The sequence below is a fragment of the Canis aureus genome, chromosome 31, assembly GCF_053574225.1.
Source record: "Canis aureus isolate CA01 chromosome 31, VMU_Caureus_v.1.0, whole genome shotgun sequence".
Classification (NCBI taxonomy): Eukaryota; Metazoa; Chordata; class Mammalia; order Carnivora; family Canidae; genus Canis; species Canis aureus.
In genome coordinates, this window is record NC_135641.1 from 5,983,646 (window position 1) to 6,007,897 (window position 24,252).

General features: G+C 37.8%; 1 long non-coding RNA gene across 1 annotated transcript in view; it reads left to right on the forward strand.

Moving 5' to 3' along the window:
• The first annotated feature begins 9,656 nt into the window (after nucleotides 1-9,656).
• The window catches only part of LOC144302140 (uncharacterized), a 36,998-nt gene continuing 22,402 nt past the window's right edge, over nucleotides 9,657-24,252 (forward strand). Inside the window, exons 1-3 of the long non-coding RNA XR_013369012.1 lie at nucleotides 9,657-10,122; nucleotides 10,192-10,285; nucleotides 13,804-13,898. This is a non-coding gene — a long non-coding RNA (uncharacterized LOC144302140). The remainder of the gene's footprint in view (nucleotides 10,123-10,191; nucleotides 10,286-13,803; nucleotides 13,899-24,252) is intronic.

A 24,252-nucleotide genomic window follows, 5' to 3' on the forward strand; every position in this document is an offset into this window, starting at 1 on the left:
AGTCAGTATTCATTCAAACTGCAGAATTGTTTAAAATTAAAAAAGAAATAAACAATCAGCTAAGAAGTGCATTTCAAATTTCATGTAGTTAAAAAAAATTCTCCACCTAGATAAATTGAATTAAAACTTCAAACAGCCAAAAAAAAAAAAAAAAAACCCCAACAAAATGCTTCAAACATCCAGATTAAGTCCTACTATGCTAAAAAAAAAAATACAGATATTCCCTAATTATCCTGACAAAACTTTCACCACCACCAAAAAAAAAAAAAAAAAAAAAAAAACAAGATTGTAGAAGACAGTAACATAATGTCTCCAAAGTACTCAAAGGATATTAGACATTTACAAAGGTAAGTAGCATTCAATGAAAGGGCACACCAGAGGCATTGCAGAAGCTAGAAGATGAAGACAGTTTGTCATTCACAAACTCTTAGATTTATTGCTCTTTCTAAAACAGAATCATTGCCCATTTATCACTATATTAGAATATGTTTATCATACTACCATACCATAGTACACCATGCTATTTTTTTCACCTGCTTTTCCCACTAGAATACAAGACCCGCAAATACAGAGACTTTACATATTTAATTTGTTGCTGGATTTCTGTCCTTTGACAGTTAGGCACTCAAAAATATTTGAATTGTTGGGATGCCTGGGTAGCTCAGCAGTCTCTCAGCTCAGGGCATGATCCTGGGGTTGTGGGATTGAATCCCACATCCCGGCTTCCTGCATGGAGCCTGCTTGTCTCTCTGCCTATGTCTCGCCTCTCACTCTCTTTCTATGTCTCTCATGAATAAATAAATACAATCTTTTTTTAAAAAGAAAATATTTGAATTGTTAAAATGGAACTACTTTATGAGATAGCTCTGTTTAGATCAATTCTGAGAAAAAAAAATGAGATTTCAACTACCTAAATCCTTCATTACTTGTATTTCTGTAATTTTATTTTAATTTATTATCTTCTGCTTGCTTAATTAATACAATAAGATTTTATATCTCTTTCTATTGCCAATGCCTTACAATGCTACTCTATTATTGACTTTGCATTGGGTTACATGGTAATCTAGACTTAACAACTCATGTGATTGTTAAATTTCTGCATGATAAAGTTTTTAAACTACAGTTTATTATAATCAGTGGAATTTATGTCCAGATAAGTATAATTTATATTCTAGGAGTGGCTATCACTTGGAACACATTAATTTGAAATCTTCATCTCGGGAAATAGCATTAGGGGTTGAATATTCAGAGTTATCCATGAACTCTAAAAAGATGAGGATTAAAAATACTTTCTAACTAGAGAATTGACTGCTGTTGTGGCAAGTGATGAAAATGGCTAGAGAGATGCTGTGGGCACCTCTGCCCTTTTATGAGCAAATGGAGAGTATCTACAAGGACAAGTCAGTATACTTTAGGTCTAAATAGTTTCTAGTTTCCTAAAGACACTGTCACCTGGCTCCATTAGAAACCTAAATGATTCCACATGAAAATATTGTTTCATCCATCTTAGAATGAATCTTTTAATCCTGGGAATTGTTGGAGTGTCTGAGATAAAAAATAGTCTTTGGTGATTAAAAAAAATAGTTTGTAATATTGCTGTTGTGTCTTCTTGCTAAACCAAAATAGATTATTTTGTCTAAAATACATTTTCACTATAGCAAATCACCTAGTAACCTGATAACCAGGTCGTAGAAGATGAGGCTTAAAGCCTTCATTTAACTTTAATTGCTGAAAGCAGTTGGTATTTATCAAAAAAATCTGACCTTGCCTGACAGTTAATCCACAGTCAGATGCAAAAGTTGTAGAATAGCAGGCTATATCAGTATTTTCCAGAAATACAAAACCAGTAAGATTCTCTACAAATTTAAAATAAAGTCATTATGGAAGTCCTTATTCTGTCTGCTAAATTATTCCTATTCGCCTCCCCAGGTAACATGCTATGAGTGAACTTTATGTCTTCGTATGGTTTGTGCCATGTAAGTAGCTCTGACCAATGATGTGTCCTTCCAGGACATGTATTTCATTGCAAACACATGATCATTCAGGGAAAAAAGTGATCTTTTTTATGTAGCGGTGAATTATTTGGTGAAAATGTTGCCTGAATAAACTTGGAATGTATATAATGTACCTAATGAACAGGAAGCATTAGTGGCAGAGTCTGGAGAGCAGATTGTTATTAGATAAGTTTGTCATTCCATTTGAAAAGGCACTAAAAGAAAGAGAATGTAATTGGTTGGTTTGCCAGCAGAAATAAAGAAAATAAAGAGTATAGATATCCAGCCACTTGTAGATTTGGAACAAGTAACTGCTTCTTAACCCCAAACAATAAAAGACAGATAAAAAAATTCTTTGAGCAACAAAATCAGATGAAACCACTGTCTAAATGCAAGAATCAAATTAAGGATGCAGCTTTCAAATCCATTGTTTGACCTTTGAATGGCTTAGGTGCACCTCATTAAGCCTTTTCCTTGGACAAAATGACTTAGAAAAAGAGAACAGAGTGTGCCTCTCTCCTGGAAACCTATTAGGCCCCAGATAGCAGCGATTCTACCCAGAAAGAGGGGGAGTAAAAAAGTCTTGGAAAGAAACTATGGGTGTGGCTATAGGAACACATTGCTAGCTAGAATAAAATAGGTAAGAGCGGCAAAGAAAAGACCTGGCTTACATTTTACTGTTTCAGACATTGAACAATCTTGAACTCTCACATTTATATGAGAGGAAAACAATCTGAGAGGGTGTTCAATCCCAAAAGAGAGTGAGGTGGCCATGAGGATGTGCTACTCAGATCACCAGCTGCAGGAAGCATGATGAACAGTGGCTCCAGGGGGGCCCCTCCCAAACCACCACCATGTGTATGCTGAGGCTACACCACCCATGGATTCCTCCCTTCTAATAACTGAACATAGGCAGGCTCATTCCTGGGAGATGTGGGACCCCTCTGATGGGCAACTTTGGCTCAAGGACTCACTGATGGCCTTGTCAAAAGTTCCTTGGATTGCCCTGCATTTTAAGATACATCAGCTCTCCTTCCTTCCATCTCTCCTCATTTCCTGCTCTTTTCCCTTTCCTTGGGGTCAGACCTGCATCTGATGTGAAGCTTCCCAAGCCTCCCCTAGCACCTTCTCCATTTTCTCCTACAGGCATTTCCCCAAATAAAGTTTTGCATGTTTAAACTCTTGGCATCTGCTTATCATAGGACTCAGGTGGTCACAAAGGGAATGTTTTCCCACACCCTCTTCAGAGTGGCCTAAGAGGATAACAAAGGACCTTCCAGAGGTTGGAAGTAAAGGAACAAATAAGGGACTGGAGAGATCCTCCCAGGGAGCAAAACCAGGGCATAATCATGAATATTTTCCTTCCCTTAGAAATTTTTACCCAGCTCCAAGAACTGGACTGCTTAGTATCTCATGTTCTTTCTGCTTTCTAAATAAGAGACTTTATTGCAGATACCTTATTCCTAAACCACAATTGTTTATAGGGTGGGTTGTTGACAAATGGCTTATCTTTTGCGTACATAATACCCTGGGTCAAGAGGAGCCAAATCCAACCTGTAATATACACTGTATTAGTCAGGAATCCAGTCAGGAGGCAAAAAACACACCAGCTTTTTAACAGATAATTAAATAAGAAACACTGTAGATGAAAAGGCAGAAGGGAGCACTAAAGGTATCACAAAGAAAGTATCAAATGGAAGCAGCTACCACTTCCAGGGGTTGGAAACTGAAGGGAAAAGTTAGGATTATTACAGAGCTGGATTCTGAGCTAAGATTCAGCCCTCTGACTGGTACATTTGGAGGAAGTGCTCTCTGTGCAAACCTCAGTGGTATGGCACTCAACTGTTCACTGGTTCTGTTGCCCTCAGGGGACAAAGTGAGTGCTTTCTTTAGAGAGTTTTGAAAAATTGCAAACCATTATTGGCTACTGTTACTGGAATATCTACCACTGATGTACTGTAGTACTATTACTGGAGTGATTTCACAGCATCAAAATGCAAGTATCATGTATATTTTTCTTCTTCTAGTCTCCAGTCTTCTTAAGAACCCCCAATTGCAAAGCCTAACTGGGAGTCAGCTGGTATAAGAGAAAGGATGGTTGTAGAATCTCAGTGTCATGAAATGGAGTTCAGAAAGTTAGAATTCAAGCTGGATGATAGTAGCTTAATGATCAGCATACCTCCTGCTATAAATATTACTCAGATATCTCAACATCTAAGCCTTTACACTTCGTGGCATGACTGGATTAACATCTTTTAAATTTTCTCATTCAGAGAAGTTATATGTGCTTTTTGATTGTAAAATGAATGGTGAAGCAAATAGTCGTTGATTAGAAGGGTAGACCGTGCTGGTCTTTAAGATTTTTTCCATTGCATGTCTTTTTCTGCCCTAGTTTTGGGGCCTAAGGTTGATTCATTCTCTGACTTTTGGTGATAGAGCCACAAATCCATTTCTGACCAAATAAGTGGTCATTGGGAATGCTGTGTATTATTTCTGGGGTCTGCATTTAAATTTTCATCCAAAGCTCTTGAGAGCACCTTCTTTCCCTCTGCACTCAGAATGATCCCCAGAGTTCAAGATAGTGGCTGCCTCATTAGCCTAGATCCAGAGGGACTAAGACGAGCAAAGTCTCTAGTTAATTACAACAGTGAAACATGAGGAAGAAAAGAACCATGTTTGTGCTTAAGCCACTGAAATCTGGGGGCTATTTATTACTGCAGGATACCTAGCCCATTCCAACTGACATTATCTATGTTTGTCACAAAACAACTTCTTATTGATGTACTCTTTCTCTGGTGATATCGCAGATGAACTAAATCTTCTAAAGTTTATTTTGAAAATTGTTTATTTCTATGCCATTTCTTTTTCAAAGAGGATTTGGGATAGCTTATGGGGATACTAAATACTAAATGATGGAGAAGGTCATTGAGAGGATGTGACCATAGTTTGACCAGCGAGCTGGGTCATGGCAATCAGAGGCTCCTCACCCTCTCCCTGTTCTTGGAATGTACATTCTGCCCATGGCTCCTCCAGTGGGAGTTGTTTTCAAGGACATGGCCTTGAGAGATTAATGTGTCATTAAGACCATCTGGACCATGTACATGACTGAACCCCATTAAGGCCTCTGTATAAACTCAAGATTCTTCACCAGTGAATGTGGAGATCTACTCATCTTGCAGCCAGTAAGACAAGCCTCATAAGTAAGTTCCCTTGCTTGTTAAACCTCCCACCTACCCACCCTACTGAAGTGATCTGGCCCTTTCTACATCTTTCCCTGTCTTCCATGTATGGGGGGTCAGTTTCAGATTTTACTTGGGAAATTCCCAAGGTTTCAAACCATCAGTGATGCTTTTTACATGGACAAAATTAATTTGAATAGCAGAGCACTATGAATATCAGGGGCTTTCCTCCAGTTTGAATTTTAAGGAAATTAAAATATTTTTTATTTGGCCCAAAAGATACATTTTAAATAAAAACTTCAAGAAATAGGAAGGTATTTAGTATTTATAGTCAGAGTTCAAACACAATGTAACTGTTAGTGGTTGATTGTTAATATGGTTGACAAGCAAAACCTTGTCAAAATATGAAAGATTTAGTGGTGCTAAGCATAAATAACTGAATAATTCATCATTGAAAATAAAATGAATTTCTCTTTAAAAATTTAAAGTTCATGCATTTGAAACATAACGATGGCTATAATTTCAAAAATGTATTTGTAAAACAGTGGAGAAAGTAGAATAAAAACTTTATTGTAAGTGATCCTATAAACTATCAAATGAGTGGTCTGAGACAATATTTTTACATGTTATACTGGGCATTTTTTAGAGTAAATATCATTGTGGGGCACCTGGTGGCTCAGTCGGTTAAGCATCTGTTTGGCTCAGGTCATGATCAGAGGGTTCCTGGAAAAAGCCAAGAGTTGGGCACCCTGATCAGTGGGGAGTCTGCTTCTCCCATTTCCGCTTGTGTTCTCTGTCTCTCAAATAAAAAATAAAATAAAAAAACTTAAAAAATAAATACTGTAACCTCTAAAAAGCAAGATTTTTAATTACTGGGAAAAATTTTATTTTATTTTATAGATTTATTTATTTATTCATGAGAGACACACAGAGAGGCAGAGACAGAGGCAGAGGGAGAAGGAGGCTCCTTGCAGAGAGCCCGATGTGGGACTTGATCCCGGATCCTGGGGTCAGGCCCTGAGCCAAAGGCAGATGCTCAACAGCAGAGCCACCCAGGTGTCCCTAGGATAAATTTTAGACATTATTTCTTTATATTGCTTTATATTTCCTAAGTCTCATAATCCATTTGAATTGATGTAGAGGTCAGTTAACAAAGAAAATCCTTTTGTTATTTATTTATTTATTTATTTATTTATTTATTTATTTATTTATTTTCTCTCCCCCACTTTATTGAAATATAATTGACATATAACATTGTATATACTTAAGGTTCACTGTCTGTTGATGATACTCGTGTGTACTGTAAAATGATTAACACTATAGTGTAAGCTAGTACCTCCATCCTGCCAAGTAATTACCAGTTTTTTCTTCATGTTTTAATCACTGTCTCTACTTACCTAGACTCCATATAGCCCCAAAGTAAATAATTGTAAATGCCTGGTTTTGCCCTGAAGTTCACCCTGATGGCATGCCCCAGGTGTGAACTTTCAAATGTGATTCTATTGAAATGTCAAGGTTTCCAGAACAAACCTGGCATGCCAGCCATACTGCCTTTACCAGACCCAAGTTCTCTCCAGTGGAACTTGGATTCCATCTAGCAAAGCCGGGCAGCAAACCTCCATCAGCTAGAAGTAGGGATCTGAGTCAATCTCTTTCTGCTTTTCCAAAGAATATGTAGCAAGTGATTATTTTGCCTAAGTCTATCCCTCAGGGGATGTCCTAGAGAATTAAGTGACAGAGCCCTTCTCAGTCTTGCTTTGTTGAGGTCTGAAATAGGGGAACTATTCCCAGGGAGCAGCCCCCTCAGCAAAGTGCTTAGCCTCCACAAGCTTGAGTGTCTGATTTAAGGTTTCACGATTTCCAGGTGCAGAAACACTGAGGTAGATCAATTTAAGATAAAGTATTGATGACAATTAGATATAGGGCAATTTGTGGCAAGAGTCAGTCTTTTGAAGACAAGGATTCAGTTGCTAATGATGTAATTTTACCTTTGTAAAGGTCTGTTAGATTTTCAGACATTTTGAGGAGATTATAATTTTGTTTTCTTTTCCAGAACACAGGAAAGAGTTTACTAATTACCATTTCACAAGATTTGTAAGTAGAAAGCAAGGGGAAAAAAGAATGAAAACACCTTGGTCTTCTAACCTAGAGGCCGGTGTCTGTCCCACTACACTATGCTCATTAGCTTCTAAATGTTGCCTCTGTTAGGTACATAGGTGGCATCTTGTGGGCATGTGGATACAATCCATTATAATGAAATGATGTATAATTTTTAGCTAATCTTGTAAATATCCATAATTCAGACCAAGGTACAAAATATTTCTGTACTTGATTTGATCAGAGTCAATCCTTTTTAAAATTAAAGTAGGCTCCATGCCCAGCGAGGAGCCCAATGTGGGGCTTGAACTCACAATCCTGAGATCAAGACCTAAGCTGAGATCAAGAGTTGGATGCTTAATGGACTGAGCCACCCAGGCGCCCTGTCATTTTCTAACCTTGTATCCATTTTTTAGTGAATATTTTATCTCCTCATATTGGATTTACTAGAAACTTTTCTTCCTCTTTGCCTTACCCTCCCTTGATGGCTTAGGTTTCCTCCCAGTGAGAAAACAGGGTACCTGTGGTCTCCTCCATTCTTTTGGGAAGATAGGGACAAGGGGTGTTTTTGTCTCCTCAAAGCTTTCAGTCACTCATATTTTTTTCACCCTGGTGGGACACGGGTAGTGACTGTGATGTCCACTCAGATAGCATAAAGTTGATGTGCTAAGACATTGTCTTTTTTAAAGTCCCTTCCCTCTATGGAATGGAAGAAAAAGAAAATCCTGCTTTGCTATAACCACCTTCCAACCACCTGTCTTACATCCTATTCCTATGCCAACCCCATCCCCACTCTGAAAAAAAAAAAAAAAAAAGATATTTGCAAGTGGTTAGTGATGAAATTTTGGAATATAGGTGAGGTCTGGAGCCGATTACCAAGAAAGAATTCTTGAGACATCTTTGGTGCAAAATGGTGGTTTTATTAAAGCCCGGGGACAGGATCCATGGGCAGGAAGAGCTCCTGCCCTGGGCCTGTGAGGGGTGGCTGTTTATATACCTGGGAGTTAGGAGGGGTCTGGGGATAGCGTACTCTCTAAGGAATTTTGGAAGCAAGGTTTCCAGGACCTTGAGGTGGCTGGCTGTTATTGGGAAAAAGTCACTTATTACCATCTAATAAAACCTGAGTCATGAGACCCTTCACATGTGTATTGGTGGACCATGTGCTTGGGGGATGATTGCCAACATGTATCATGGGGGTTTAAAGATAAAAGGAAATTTCTAAAGGAATTTTCATATGTTAAAGTAGACTTACAGGATCCTGGGGGCCGGGCTAAGATTGCCTTCTGCCCTTAGCGAAGTAGGAACATTTATGCAGTTGAGTCTCTAGAGGAATGTTACTCTCCCTGCTTCAAGGATTTGTCAATGTGCTGGCCCAAGCTAGTGCCTTGTCCTCAGCTAGCCCTGTGTCCCCCCATCAGTTAGGACTTGATGTGGTTTGGAGTGGTGTTGAAGTATGAAGCTCAAGGCCAAGAAAGAATCCTTGAGACTTCCTTGGCGCAAAATGGTGATTTTATTAAAACAAGAGGACGGGACCCTGTGGGCAGGAAGAGTTGCTGTGGGGATGTGAGGAGCAACTGATTATATACTTTGGGGTTGGGGCAAGTCAAGACAAAGAAGTTCCAAAAGGATTTTCACACGCTAAAGAAGACTCACAGGATACTGGAGGTCTGGCTATTGTCAAGCTAAGATTGTTTTGCCTTCTAGGAAAGCATTAAGCTTAAAACAGTTGGGAATATCCTGGAGGAACATTATACTCTGCCTGCCTCAAGCATTTGTCAGTGGTCTGCAGGTTATAAGGACCTTTAATTTTATCTACATTTTCTTTTGCCTTTGTTGCCCACATCAGGACTTAACAGCAACAAGGCTCATAAAAGTAGCATTGAATGCTATGGCTTCATAGTCAGCTGTGTGTCCAACAGCAAGGAGAAAATAGAGAGGTGATTTGATCAGATTCTATCAAATTTGAAAATCAAAATAATCAAAACTCTCCTATATATCTAAAAGCCACAGAGGTTGTGAGTTTACTAACAAGTAGTCTCATCTCCACACAGAATGTAGAACATATTATCCAATCATACAGCCAATGTGTTTAACATTAACATATTAGGTATTTTGGGTTAAAAGTCATTATGAGTAATCCCCTTCTGGCTGCATATCATACATCAGTCAGAAAAACAGCCCTAGAGTAGATTGAGTGGCTATAAAACCAGAATAAATAAAGGCCCTGTACTTTGTCCAACAGTCTGAAAATCAGGTCTATGAACAGCGTGATGACAGCATACATAAGCCTCCAGAGAATAGGAATACAATTTGAGCAACTACCAGTATTAGCATTTTAGTGACAAATGATATGCAGAGCAGGCTGGTTTCAAAAGATATGCTTAGGGCTTCAGAGGACTCTTACTGTGAGCGCCATTGGGATGATCTTCCTTTCAAATGCCACCCTAGCCTTTGATTGCCAACTTGGCTTTGACTGGAGCAGTATCAGTCTATAAAAGCGCAAAGGTTAGCTTTCCATTGGAGGAGTGTGTAAAGGAAGTGCAAGAGGGAAGCTGAAATCATAAAAGAGAAGCATTCCAATATGTCACGGGATTGCTGAAACTCAATGGCACAGAATTCATCAGAGCTCTGTCCCCTTCCTCCATGAAGGTTGCAACAAATGGAGACAAAGGAGGGCCTTTCACTTTCCCTATTGCTGGCCCTTTACTAGTGCGGGGTCAGAGTTCTCCAAATGCTGTGTGGAAGGTTTGGAGGCCTCTAATTAAAATGCAAAATAGCTCTCACCTGGGACTTATCTTGTGGTGAGAAACCAGGCTGTGAAGAAGTTAATCTTAAAAATCTTTCAACAGAAGGTAAGCCTCTCTGTATCAGGGAATAACATAATTTAATTATAGAATTCTAAAAGTGTCATTTGTTTTCAGGATTTATGGCTTGATCTTTGAGGAGTCCATGCCATGAGGCGGGATCTGGCGAGGGCAGCTCTATCGTAGTATCGCATTTTCCACTCAGCCAAGGGTAAAGTATAATGACATAATAATAAAACTTTATTTTTAAATATAGCCTTAAACCAATTTAGCACATGTTAGTATTTTCTGTCATCCTTAATTACACCAAATAATAAGTCAATTTAATTTTAACTAACATTAAGAGAGCTCTTTGACTAAGAATGGAGCTTGCAATTATAAAAGAATAATAATAGCTTCTATTTACTTTGCTTTGACTCACTTCCTACGTGTGAACTCCATGAGTTTTGCTCATCTGAATTCCCTTCAGCCACATTAAGTGCCCTTTGAGCTTGGTCCTATTATTAAATGCCTCCTTCATAGATAACAAGATTGAAGCAGAAAATTAAGTAACTTGCCTAGGGACACAGGTCTAAGCTGGTAGAGGTGATGTGAAGCCAGGCAGGTGACTACAGAGTTCAACCCCCTGCCCACTCCATTCCGGTAGCATTTTGTACCATGAGATGGTGTTTGTCAAAGTAGCTCCCATGGACTAGATGCCCAGGGGATGTTCAGTTTCTTCTTCTGAAGAACTTTGTGAGAGAAGCATTCCCACTAAATCTGATGGTTTGTAGATTTCATCCTTAAATAGAAATAATAAGCTAAGAAGTCAATTCAAATTTGTAGTTGAGTGCAGATATAATGAAGTATATTGTCCAAGATTCTCTTTTAAATAAAACAAAATTTCATGTGCTTTGAAACACAGGGGGACGGAAGTCAATTTTCATCTCAGATGTTTTGATGTACTTACTAAGGGCCTAGATAAGTAGTGACTATCCTTTGTGGCTAGTTACACCATTAAGTATGTAGTGGCCTGGAAAAAACTTCACCTTCACCCAGTTTACACAAATAGTGTTGAGTCATCTAGGATAGGAAGTGTTGTCGGAATCACCAGGGAAAAGCGCCTGGCTGGTTTGGAGCATGCGTTTCTTGGTCTTGGGGTCATGAGTTGGAGTCCCATGTGTGGTATAGAGATTACTTAAAAAGAAATTCTTAAAAAAAAAAAATAATCACCAGGGAAACTCACTAGATTTCAGACTTCCTGGCCTACATTCTTAGACTCTTGGGCAGAGGTGAGCTGACAAGTTAATCTTTAACAAATATCCTACTCACATTAACAAATAATGTTTGTGATTCATAATAAATGCAAGCACGAAAGTCTCTGCCTCAGCCTCAAACCTCCCTAAATCCACCCCAGAACTTTCCCACTTTGGGATGGCCAACATGGGGCTGACTTTCTTCAGGGTTCTTCAGTCTACGGAGGTTTGACTGAGATGTCATACTGGAAACTGTGGGCAAAGAGATGCCAAAAAGCGCATGGACAGGCAACAGAAGAATTGCAGCTAGAAAAAGTAATGAAATATAAAACAAACATGTGGCAGTATTAAGAAAATTGTAAATCACCGAGAAAATGTAAACATTATCATTATGGCTGCTATTGTTGTAGTAAGTACAATTTAGTAGAGAAAGAACATTTTCTCATCATGTATAGATGCAACAGGAATTTATATTTCCTCTTTGTATGGCTCATTTCACACAGCAGTTTTTGAGTCATAAAAAGGAGAAAGCAATCTTCATGATGAAAATTTTAATAATGGGGAAAGCATGTGCATTATAACTGGAGATACTTTCAGGACTCCTGCCACACCTGACTGCTGTCTCACAATGTGTCCTCTTACCACCCTGCTCAGGACAACTCCTCCAAGTTCTTCTCTGCTCCATCAAGGCTACTGAGTAGCAGAGGGGCACGTGGGATCGAGGGGAAGGGAAGTACATTTTATTGATGAAGAGAGGGTAGTCATGATCTTAGCAGGAAGGCAAGATTTGGAGAGTTGATCAAGCCTTTGGCTACCTGAGAACAAAGCCCACGGTCCAGTATCTGGCATACAGACCCTGACCTTCCTGAGGCCAGTGGCTCACTTCTTCCCAGGCTCCCACTAATGTAAACTCCTATATCTTGATGTTCTGGTCATGATCTCTGTTCCTTGCAATCAGAAGGACCTACGGTTTCAACCACCTATAATGGAAATGATTATCTTGAAGGCATGAGTTGTGGACAGTGAAAAGACATGCACAGCGTCCTTTTATGGTGACTTGGGTGTGGAAAAGGCACACAGGGCAGACTGAATGAACTAAGGGCTTCTGCCCACTTTTCCTTCTCTGACATCTCAAGTTGCTTCTCATCTCACTAAAGAAATGGAGACCAGTTTCCCACCTCTTATATCTGGGCTGGCCTCGTACATTGTTTGGCTAAGTAGCGGATGATTGAAGGGATCAAAGCTCCAAATCAAGGCTCCAAGAACGCTCTTGCACTTCTCTTGCCATGAGAAGTTGCCGTGGTTATCCTGCTGGAGGGTGATGTAGCACTTGGGGCAGACTGAGTCACCTAGGAGCCAGCCAACTGTCAGTGAGTAAACCCAGCCAAGATGAGTGGAACTACTTGACCCTGCAGCTGACACTATACCCATTAGTAATGAACCACCATTGTGTAAGCCAGTGATGTTTTGTATTGTTGGTTCTCTACCATTATTGTGACAATAAATAACTGACACAGCATAAGATGGATGTGGATTAAATGAAGACAGGAGTGAAAGTATTTGTCTGGCATGAGGCAGAGGATGGTATAGATTTATACTTGAAAATTAATTGAGTCATTGTTCTGGTATGAATATACACAATTAGTTTAACAATATCAGTTAAAGTAGATTATATCTAACTTTAATTTAGTGTTCTTGGAGCTTCAAATCTTAAAGTCTTTTTAAGAAGAGATTACATATTATCTGTTAATTGCATCTGTTGGGATTTATCACTTGCTTAGGTTCTTGCTTCAGTATCAACAAAACATTTTTACTGGGAACTTTTTATTCATTTTCTTGGTCACTTGAAAAGAACCCCTTGATGTCCATTTTTTTCACTTTCATTAAAATCCACCACCCCTATTTTTCCCATATGTATGTCACCTAGAAGTCCTGCAGAAAAAAAGATGGCACACACAAATTAGGATATTTTGAAGACAGTTTAATAAATGCACCATCGACATAGATTTGAGTGAGCTAACCCACAAGATCATGAACCCAACAAAGTACTAGGAATACAGGGGCTGTTGCTACTCAAGGCAGAAAGAGTGAGATGATTGGTTTCTATGACCTGAAAGGAGAGAGTTCTTTATGGAACCTACATGTGGGGAGCTGGGAGGATAAAAATTCCAAGCTTATTCTCCTTCTCTGATTTTGTCTTGGGATCCCTTTTAGCCAAAGCCAATTTCAGGGCAAAGGAATGCATTGAGACAGTTGATGTAGGGAGGCTTCAGAAACCAAGAATGCCAAATGTGAGCATGATAGTACATATGCCTCTCAAATTTTACCCACAAATCCCCTTTCTAAATAGCAAAGCAGGACTTCTGGAAGCCCTGGATACTAGATTTACTGGGTTTTGAATGACCAAAATGATCATTTGAATGATCACTGCCCAGATTATTTCAGTTTATTAACATTATGCCTTCTATTGTCAAAACACTTTTATCTCTCAAAGAATCTCAGGCACAACTACTGCTCCCTGACCTATGTAACCTGCCAACAACAGAGACCAAGGCTGAAACCCTGCCATCATACTACCAGCCACTGGAGGTAAATTGATTACACTGTGTTGTTATGCTTCTTCTATCCTGGAAGCAGCAGCCTTTAATCTTTACTAGAATCAACACGTTTCCAGCTATCAGCTTGCCTTTTCTGTCCATGCCACTGTACAAGGGCTTATAAAGGGTGATCCATTGGCACAGGATAGTGGGTAATATTGCCTTAAACCAAGAGGTGCACTAAACTTCACAGAGGATGGGCAATGGACACAGGGCCATAGAATCCACTGGTTATACTATACCATCCAAAAACTGCTAGAAATACAGTACGTTTTTGAAGGCATTGTTGAGGTAAAAAGTTGGAGGAGATAACCTTACATGGCAGGTTGCCATCTTCCAAGATGCAGTACAAGTCCTATATCAAAAACTATTATATCAAGCTGGGTCCATTAAAGATAGAATATGTGGGTCTGAACACCTAGGTATAGAATTAGGAGTGGCATAATTTCCCATCACTCTCAGCGATCCACTTAGGAAATTTCAACCTCCTATCTTCAAAATTGAGTTACCTGCTAGGTGGCTGTGAAGTGAGGGGAGGAATATACTCCCCCAATTTTTGAGGTACTTAAAATTGACTTTATATTGGTTCTGTTCCTAAAGTGTCCACAGTGGTCAGCCAGTTGGGCTAGAGGTATAGAGGGCCAAGTATATAATAGACTGTTTTTTGAGATTCACCTTACGGTGGGCAAATTTGATCCCTGAACACCTCCAATGGTTATTTTTCTAGTTCCTTAGTGCATAGTTTAGTATGAACACACCCAGCAAAAAGCAGAAGTCTCATGTTGGTTCTCTGACAAGTAGAGTCAGAACTATTATAGTGGAACCAGTTTAATGAAAACTGGTAGATCGGTCTCTACCTAGAAAACTAGTTAACCAAGAGCAATACTGCATTCCTAGAGGGTCTGCAGAGATTAGTGTCACTTTCAAGGACCTGAAGGATGCAGGGAGAGTGATTTGTGACACATTATTATTCTAATAACCCATCTGGTCTGTGCAAAAAAGATATGGACCTTAGAGTGACAGTAGGTTATCACCAACTTTATCATTCAGGGAATTCAATTGCAAATGCTGTAGATGTGTTTTCTCTACTAGAGCAAGTCAACAAAAAGTAACTAGTTCTTGTTACCTAGGATGCAATTATTGATCTGGAGAACTCATTTTTTTTTTTTTCCTTTATACCTTTTAGTAAAGCCCACCAACAAGAGCGGGCTTTCAATTTTCTGGCCATTTACTTTTCTACCTTGTAGCTATTCCAACTTCTAGCCTTCTGTCATTAGCTAGTCTGCAAGGACCCCTATTGTCTCATAAAATATTGTGCTAATCCACTATGTTGATTATATCATGCAATTGCACCTGCTGGTCAGGAAAAAGTTATTTTAACTGCTTTTATATGACATTTGTTCCAGAGGATAGGAAACACATCCCTTGAAAATTCAGAGTCCTGTTCCTTAATTAAATTTTGAAAGTTCCAGTGGTTCAAGTATGTTGACCAAATCATTGTATCGGATTCAGAGGCAAGATGAAAGATAAGTCATTGTATCTTGTCTGTCCTAAAAGCAGGAAAGATGTACATTACATAAATAGGGCTCTAGAAGTTATAGGCAGTATATTCCTCATGTGGTATGCTGCTTTGATCTGTTTGCTAAACAATGTAAAAAGCTGACAATTTTTGTGAGTTCCAGTGCAAGAGAAGGATCTGCAGTTGTCCTAACCTGTCATGCAAGTTGCTCTGCCACTTTGACCACAGGACCCAGATTAAATGGAGTTTGAAATATATGTGCCAGGTAGGGATGTTCTATGGAGATTTGGGGACATTCAGGATTTTACAGTAAAGTTATACTATTCTTTTGCAAATAATATTCTCCTTTTGAGGAAGAGCTTCTCGGTTGCTTTGTGCTGTGTTTTGCAAACAGAGGATAGTTCTCTGATGCAGGAGGCCTGGTCTTGACCCAGAGCTAGAAGCATCTGTGCTGAATCTCTACTGCCCGGACTTTCCGGAGGTTATATAAAGCTGCTTTATCCTTGACTGATGCATCTAGCAACATCAGATCCATGCAGTCTTATAGAATAGGTTGCCAGGCAGCTTGTACTTCAGCCTGTTCCTATTGCAAAGCCCTTTCTTTCTCTCTCTCTCTTGCTCTTTTTTTTTCTTTTTAAAGAGTTTATCTATATTAGAGAGAGAGAGAGAGAGAGCGCATGAGCTGGGGGAGGGACAGAGGCAGAGGGAGAAGCAGGTGCTGTGCTGAGCAGGGAGCAATGCGGGGCTCCATCCCAGGACCCTGGGACCATGACCAGAGCCAAAGGTAGATGCTTAACTGGCTGAGCCACCCAGGTGCCCCCAAAAGCCCTTTCTTGATCTCTTTTTTGAAAGTCTATCCTTCTGTGTCTTTTGGTAAAAGGGTTGGAGCAGTATTCCTAAATTCTTTCAATTCTTGGGATGTGGGCATGTGGTCCTTAAAGGACCATGACATTCCATTTCAGTGAATGATATCAGCCGAATGCTTCTTAGCTTTTGATTGTTTTTTTTTTTTAATTATAAAGTCAAGAAACATCATGTTTTGCTGTTATGCTCCTAGAATAATCATGATATATATTCCAACAACAGAAGTTGTATGCTATGATTATATTTACTTTCTTGTTCAATATTTTCATTTTTTGACAAAATTTCTTTTTAATTTTTTTTAGTTTTCTATGTATCTATTTTTATTTATTTCATATAAAATTTGTCATAGGCCTATTTATGTATTTATGTTTTTTTTCACACATATATTCAAACATAGCAGATTTTCCCTCTGGAGACCTTCTTCTGGGAACTCTCTGCCCTCCTATTTACATCTAGACTGGGTTCTTTTTAGGAATGCTCTAAAGTTGTTGTCCTGAATGTCTTCTATGCCACTTTGCTTTGTTAGATCTCTTGTTTGCTAGATTATCAATATTTAATTTTCTTGATTTGCCTCTCTTCAACTGATGTGTACCATGACATGCATGGAATGTAAGTATTTTGCATTTTTTATTTATTTAATCTTTATTAGTTTTCTCAATTTTTCAAACAGCAATTTCTAGATAAGGACTGGTAAGTCTAATTTCTCTGTTAGAAAATTTTCTATCAGTTCTCCTGTCTTCAGACTCATAGCATCTATACTTTGCTTGGAACTGAAAGCTTTCAAAAGGCAAATTAGCTTACCTCACTTCAGTTCTGGCCTCTGAATGTACTTTAGAATTCTTATCTCTGAAAAATTTACCATTTTATCAGTAAATTTCAAATATTTGCTGAAATCTTTTGTCCACTGGTATTTTTGCTGCCATTCTTTCTATTTTTGAGGATATACGTACTGTAACTTCTTGACTATCATTTTAGAAAAGTTTTGAGAGTAAGAATATAAATATCTATGGCATATCTGCTGTGTGTAACTAGAATTTTTAATTTTTATAGATTTTCTTCTAAACTTAATACATTTATCGAAATATGCATTTTCCCATCTCTAAAGCGGTATGCTTCACACAGAATTGTAATCATGAATAATGGTTATAAGCTCATGGAATGTTCTTGGTAAAAGAGATCTTACAGATTTCTGGTGCAATCCACTCAGTTTTTAAAGGGCAAACAGGCCAGTTTCATGTAAGTAATTAGTCACAAAGCTGGAAGGAAAACACATCTTCTGGCCTGTTCTTTCTAGTCTTTATTTTTATTTTTAAAGATTTTATTTATTTATTCATGGGGGACACAGGGAGATAGAGAGGCAGAGACACAGGCAGAGGGAGAAGCAGGCTCCATGCAGGGAGCCTGATGTGGGACTCGATCCCAGGTCTCCATGATCACACCCTGAGCCGAAGGCAGATGCTTAACTGCTGAGCCACCCAGGTGTCCCATAATCTTATTTACTTACTTGGATCAAACATTTTTGAGGACCAGGTATTACACTATGTGCTGAAGGTAAGAGTTTGGATAGGAAATTATATGTCTAGAGAGCTCAATGTTTATTGGGCAGTAGGTCAGTGGTGAAGAAGGACATTTTAAATTTCTGAAAGCATGTTAAATATAACTTTGTATTTGGAAAACCTAGAAGTATTAATTTTAATAGTATAAACAATGGAAAATAAGGCTCTACAGAAATTCTTGTCTGACTGGAAGACACAAAGTAGTAAGTTGTAACTGCAGTCTTCATTAGAGTTATCAGAATATCCAGGCATTGCTGGAGGAGGGCTGAGATGTCTAATTTATCACAAAGAAGGCAAATAAAAGTGCTGAGAAACAATGCTATGTATAATGTTCAGCTTTTAAAAAAATGTCTCCCCTGTTTGTCTCCTTAAATAGCTTGTGCTGACAATCATTTTGGGTAGGTAAAGAGATCTTGGTCTGAAATAAAGTTGGCTTTCCAGTGCCGAATATACTCGTGGGTGTGCTACATTGTTCTGTCTCAGATTTCTATAATATGATGCCAGGTTCTAGCCCCAGGATTCTCATTACTAATCACAGACTCTTAATTTCTGGTTAACTCCAGAACAACTTCCAGACATAGTCACCTTGTGTTTCAATAAATTGGTGAGTTTTATTCTCATTCTGTTTGGGAACTGTGTTCCTTCCACTGAATTAGTGTTCTCTATAGGCTGTAGAAATGAAATGAACCTTTTAAAATGTCTTCATAAGTAAAGCCTCTTTATGCTGGAATACACACTTTTTGAACCCTCAGTATAAAGGACCATACTTCTTTCTCTTCAACATCATTGGATATTCCCCAGAGAAAAGTATCCTAGGCTACTGTGATCTAGTATATATAGGTATGTACTCATGCCCAATGTCAGGTAAGGTACTTTGGGAACTTTTTAATAAATTTAGCATCCAGAATATGATCTTTGCTTAAGAGTGAGCAAAGAAGCTGATATAGATAGAAGTGTTTTTATTATGATTGGACAGAGATTCATGTTTACTTGTCATTTATTGTTTGTATTGGAAAATAAAAAGAAATGATAAGCAATTCATCAGTTATTAAAGTGATTTGTGCTTTTATTTGCGACTTCTGTGGGTAGGCTTAAACAATTCAGATTGTCTTAGGTCTCAGTAAATCAAATTATATCTATCTACATCTATATATAATTTGCTTAATATATAATTTGCTTTGATAAAACACTTTATGTGGTTTTTCAAATGCTATTGCATATTTTTGTTAAGTTACTTATACTTCTGATAAAGTTAACTAAAGAGGTATCTAAACTTTATTATATACATTGATAAGGAAATAATCAAATTAGTTGATTTCTGATACAGCTATTGTTACATAGCTTATTTACCAATTTGATATGGCCTATAATCCAAAAATTTGAGACAACTGTGGGAATGATGGGAAATTATTTAGAACTAACCCTAAACTCCTATTTTAATGACTCTTGTCAAACATTTATTGTGGTTTATAATTCCTATACTTATGTGAGGTCTCTTTTCTTATTTACAAAGTCAGGTGAGGCATGGTTTGTAGCACTTCTCTAATTATTGATTTTCATAATTTGTTAAAATTTGATTTTAGGAGGTCAATCCAAAAATTAACGACAGCTAGGGACACCTGGGTAACTCAGTCAGTAAAGTGTCTGACTTTTGGTTTCAGCTCAGGTCATGATCTCAGGATTGTGGGATTGAGGCCTGTGTTGGCCTCCCGACTCAGCAGGGAGTCTGCTTGGGATTCTCTTTCTCCTGTCCTTCTGTCCTTCTGCCCCTCCCCCATGCATGTGTAAATAAAATATTTTTAAAAAATCAATGGCACCTAAAAGTGCAAATGTTCATCTGCATGTGTCTGAACAACAATATATATTGTCAATCATAACACAAAAATTTCTAAAATTTATAAATGTGATTAAGAAATGAAATGATTCATGTGCACCTTTATTTTTTTAATATAATGCCGTGTCATTAAATGAAAAAACTTTACTAGGTAGTTTTGAAAACTATCTTCAGATTAACTTGATTAATTTTTGGAGTCTCTACTTTAAAAAAGCATTAGATAATACTGAAATTAATGTTGAAATAAAAAATGATACAATAATATTCTCCATGCTCTTAGGTCAAAATGTCTGCATCCTGGGAGACCAAACAATGAAGTGGCATTCATCCTGGCATTTTGTAATATCAGAGCCTGCCAGAAATACCACCAGAGGCTCAGCTCTGACAGCATCCTGGTGGGTCTAGTTGGTGGTGACTCCTTAATATACATGACAGGGTGATTAAGGAACTTCTTTTTATTTCAGCAGAGATTAGTTTTTTTGTCAGGATAACTGCAGATGATCAGAGTGGTACTTTTATACTTTTTATATCTGATAAGATAATTCCTATACATTGTCAGTGATATCTGGAATTTTCACAATATCACAAACTTAGCTTTTGCTAAAAAGCAATATTTAAAAATAATAATCAAACATCAAAACACACAAGAAGACCTATTCTTTTTTTATGTATATATTTCCTGTAAGGATGGGGAAAGTTAGTTAAAATGAAGGACTGTTATCAGTGGAATCTTTTTCACAGTATTAAATTAGCTTTGTCCCCCCAGGTATATATGGCCCAGTATTTCTCTGCCTGCCCCTTTTTTTACTGCTTTGAATGGGAAAATTATAGGAAATCTGTGCATATGGAACAGAGTGAGATTAGCGGAAATCCAATTCTCTTTCATATCGTGAGATATGTGGAATTTATACCATCTTAGAGTTAATGTTTCTATAATGCACAAGCTTTAACTACAGGCTGTCAGTTGAAGGATTTTATTATTTTATTTATTTTTTAAATATTTTATTTATTTGTTCATGAGAGAGAGAGAGAGGGCAGACACATAGGCAGAGGGAGACACAGGCTCCCTGTGGGGAACCCAATGTGGGACTCAATCCTAGGACCTTGGGATCAAGACCTGAGACAAAGGCAGATGCTCAACCACTGAGCTACCCAGGTGTCCCAGTTGAAGGATTTTAAAGAGGAAATTCCTAAAACATTTTACATACACAGAGCAAACTGAAATACCAAACTTCTCAGAAGGTAAGGATAGGCAAAATTTTAGACTTTTTAAGACTAAACAATAACTAAACAATAGTTTTACTAGTCTAAAATTGAGGTGTTGGCTGAACTGAGTCCTTTCTGGGTGCATTAGTGGAGAAAGGGATTTTCTTCCCTTTTCTGGCTTCTTGAGGCCACATGCCCTCCTTGGGTTGTGGCCTTTCCCTCTATCCTCAAAACCAGCAGCCGAGCATATTTTTTTTTTCTTTCTGGGCTCTTTTCTCCCTTTTATAAGCATTGCTGGGGTCACATTGGGCCACCAGATAATCCAGGATGATCTCCCTTCTCAGGATTCTTGCTTATTCACATATCCAATATCTCTTTTGCCACATAAAGTAACATATTCACAGAATCCAGGGATTAGAATGTGGAAATAGTAAGGTTTTCTGTTATATGTTCTCTAAAATATAATCTGGTGACCAAAAATTAAACCAAATGATAAAAACATTTATAAAGTACTAAATTTTCAGGTCCCAGGTAACAACTGATTATTTGCTTTTGTTTAAACTTCTCCACATTTTATAGTTTTATATGTAAAATATGATATGTTACTTAGTGATTTGTGATTTTTAAGGGAAATTATGTGTATCCTGGGTCACTTCCTGTGGCAATGCATGTTCGTTCAGTTCCTTTATACCTAGGGGAAAGTCGGTCTGTAGATCAACACAGTTGTAATCCTAGGAATTCATTTTAAGGCAACACCTCTTGGATTATAAGCAGAATTCTTACTAAAAACCAAACCAAAACAAACAAAAACCACTGTCTTAATTCTATATTTATATACTTTCTTAGTATATAGTTTATACTATGGTAACAAGCGTCACAATAATCTGTATAGATATAGTAGAATTTATTCCTTACTCATATCAAGTCCATTAGTGGCCTAAAGAAATTATCTATAGCCATAGACATAGTGATACCCAATGTTATAGATTGTTTGTGACTCCCTCCAAATTTAAACGTGGAAGCTCTAACCCACAACATAGTGGTATTTGGAAGAATGGGCTTTGTGAATAGCTGGGTTTAGATGAAGTCATGAGGAACAGACCCCTACTGATGGGATTAACGCCCTTGTAAGAAGAGGAAGAGAGACCAGAGTTTCCTTTCTATGTCATGTTAGGACATAGCAAGATAGTAACTGTCATCAAAGCAGGAAGAACATCCTCACCAAGAATGTGATCATGCTGGCACTCTGATCTTGGACTTTCCAGCTGCCAAAACTGTGAGAAATAAATATTTGTTTGAGCCAGCCAGTCTAGTGTTCTGTTATAATAGCCCAAGCTGATCAAGAATCTTGGTCATCAGAACAATAAAAATGAACATGGGGAATCATATCCTGCCTGGTACCTCCCTTCTGTCCTATTTCTTTCAGTAGATCCAGCCAAATGGATGTGCTTTGCTGAAAGTAGACAGGGAAGTGAGATACTCTGTGGTAAGGATTCAAGGAAAACAGATGTAGGGAACACTGGTCATGTTGCCATATTTACTCAAACTGAAAAGGTCAAAGCCAGCATCACAGTAACCACCTTCCATAGCTTTCAAGGGATATGGAAATGGAAAATCCTGTCAAAAGGTCACTTGTGAAACTGAAAATAGCTTTTTATAGGAAAGATAATGCCTGTGCTCATTTCCTGTGGCTACCCTAACAAATGACCACAAACTTGGTAGTTTAACACAACAAAAATTTATTCCCTCAGGATTCTGGAGACCAGAAGTCTGAAATCAAGGGATTGGAAGGGTTACACTTCCTCCAAGGCTCTGGGGATGAATCTTTCCTTGTCCTTCTTAGCTTTGGTAGTTCAGTGTTCCTTGGCTTGTGGCTACATAACTCTGCCTCTGTCTTTACATGGACTTTTCCTCTGTGTGTTTCTCTTCTCTTTTCTCTTATGAGGACACTTGCTATTGTAGATAATCCAAATGATTTTATCTGGGGTTTTAAAATTTAATATCTATAAAGATCCTTTTTGCACATTCATGGATTCTGAGTGGACATATTTTTGGGGGGAGAGAGGGTAGTGATAACATCATTTAACTTGCTATAGTAACAAAATCAAGGGCTTTTATTCATTTTGTATTAATTTTTTTAAACCAAAGGCTTTTAAAGAATGTTACAAGGACGCTGATCAGCAGTAGGACAAGACATGGTCATCAGGTACAGTTATTTGATACACTGGACAGATGTGTTAGCTTGCCAGCCCCTGTTCTATATGAGAGTTATGTAACGGATTTCCCCTTCCTCAGTTATACATGTACAAGTGATTACTGGGCTCCCAGAGATGAGACATTGCTGTCAGTCATGCCTTTGTACCAGAGACTATACAAGATATGAACTTTAGAGAGTTCAAACTGAGAAAAATGTTGAAATATTAACATTATTTTAATAAACATTTTTGAGTTCCATTCATAAGGCACTAGGTTAGGTACTCAGGACATGGACAAAAATGAGAATCTTTCACTTCATTCATTGAAAAGAATTGTTAGAGAGATGACTTTGTTATGTAACTATATTTAAAGAAAGAAAAAATAACGGTGACATTCAAAATAAAACAAGATAGAGTTTGTCATTTATTTCCCTTTTTAAAAAGATTTTATTTATTTATTCATGAGAGACATAGAAAGAGGCAAAGACACAGGCAGAGGGAGAAGCAGGCTTCCTGCAGGGAGCCCGATGTGGGACTCGATCCCAGGACCCTGGGATCATGCCGTGAGCCATCCACGCACCCCTATCCTTTATTTCCTATTTTCAAAAAAGGACCAAATATAATTTATCCTGAAGACTCTAAGAGATTTGAGAAAATAATTGAAAATATTTACTTTATCCTAAATATATAAGAAAATATTTTTCCTACTGACAACAAAATTACTAATGAACTTGAATTTTTTTTTTTCATTTTCAGATTAGCAGGAACATTTTTTCCTCTCTTAATGACTAAATGAACTTTACAATTTAGGGAAGTAAAAGTGACATTTCTAATTAGTGTGCCAGGTTTTTATCCAGGTTAGGTAAATTTGAAACAAATGCACATTTATATCCCAGTATGTTTTCATCAACAAATTATCAAGAAATAAAGGTGTGTAGCACTGATAATATATCTGGCAAATTTGTGAATCATTCAAACAACTCTTATTTTCTCTTCTACATTGGTCATAATAGTTCTTTTTTTTTTATCTTAATTACTATTCAGATCTCTCCATTCCTATTTGTGGAAAGGTAAAGGTAAATATTAAGATATATATATATATATATAAATCACAGGACTGTGAAAGGTAGAGAACATGTTAGCCAATCTTGGTGTCTCCGATTTATAGGAAC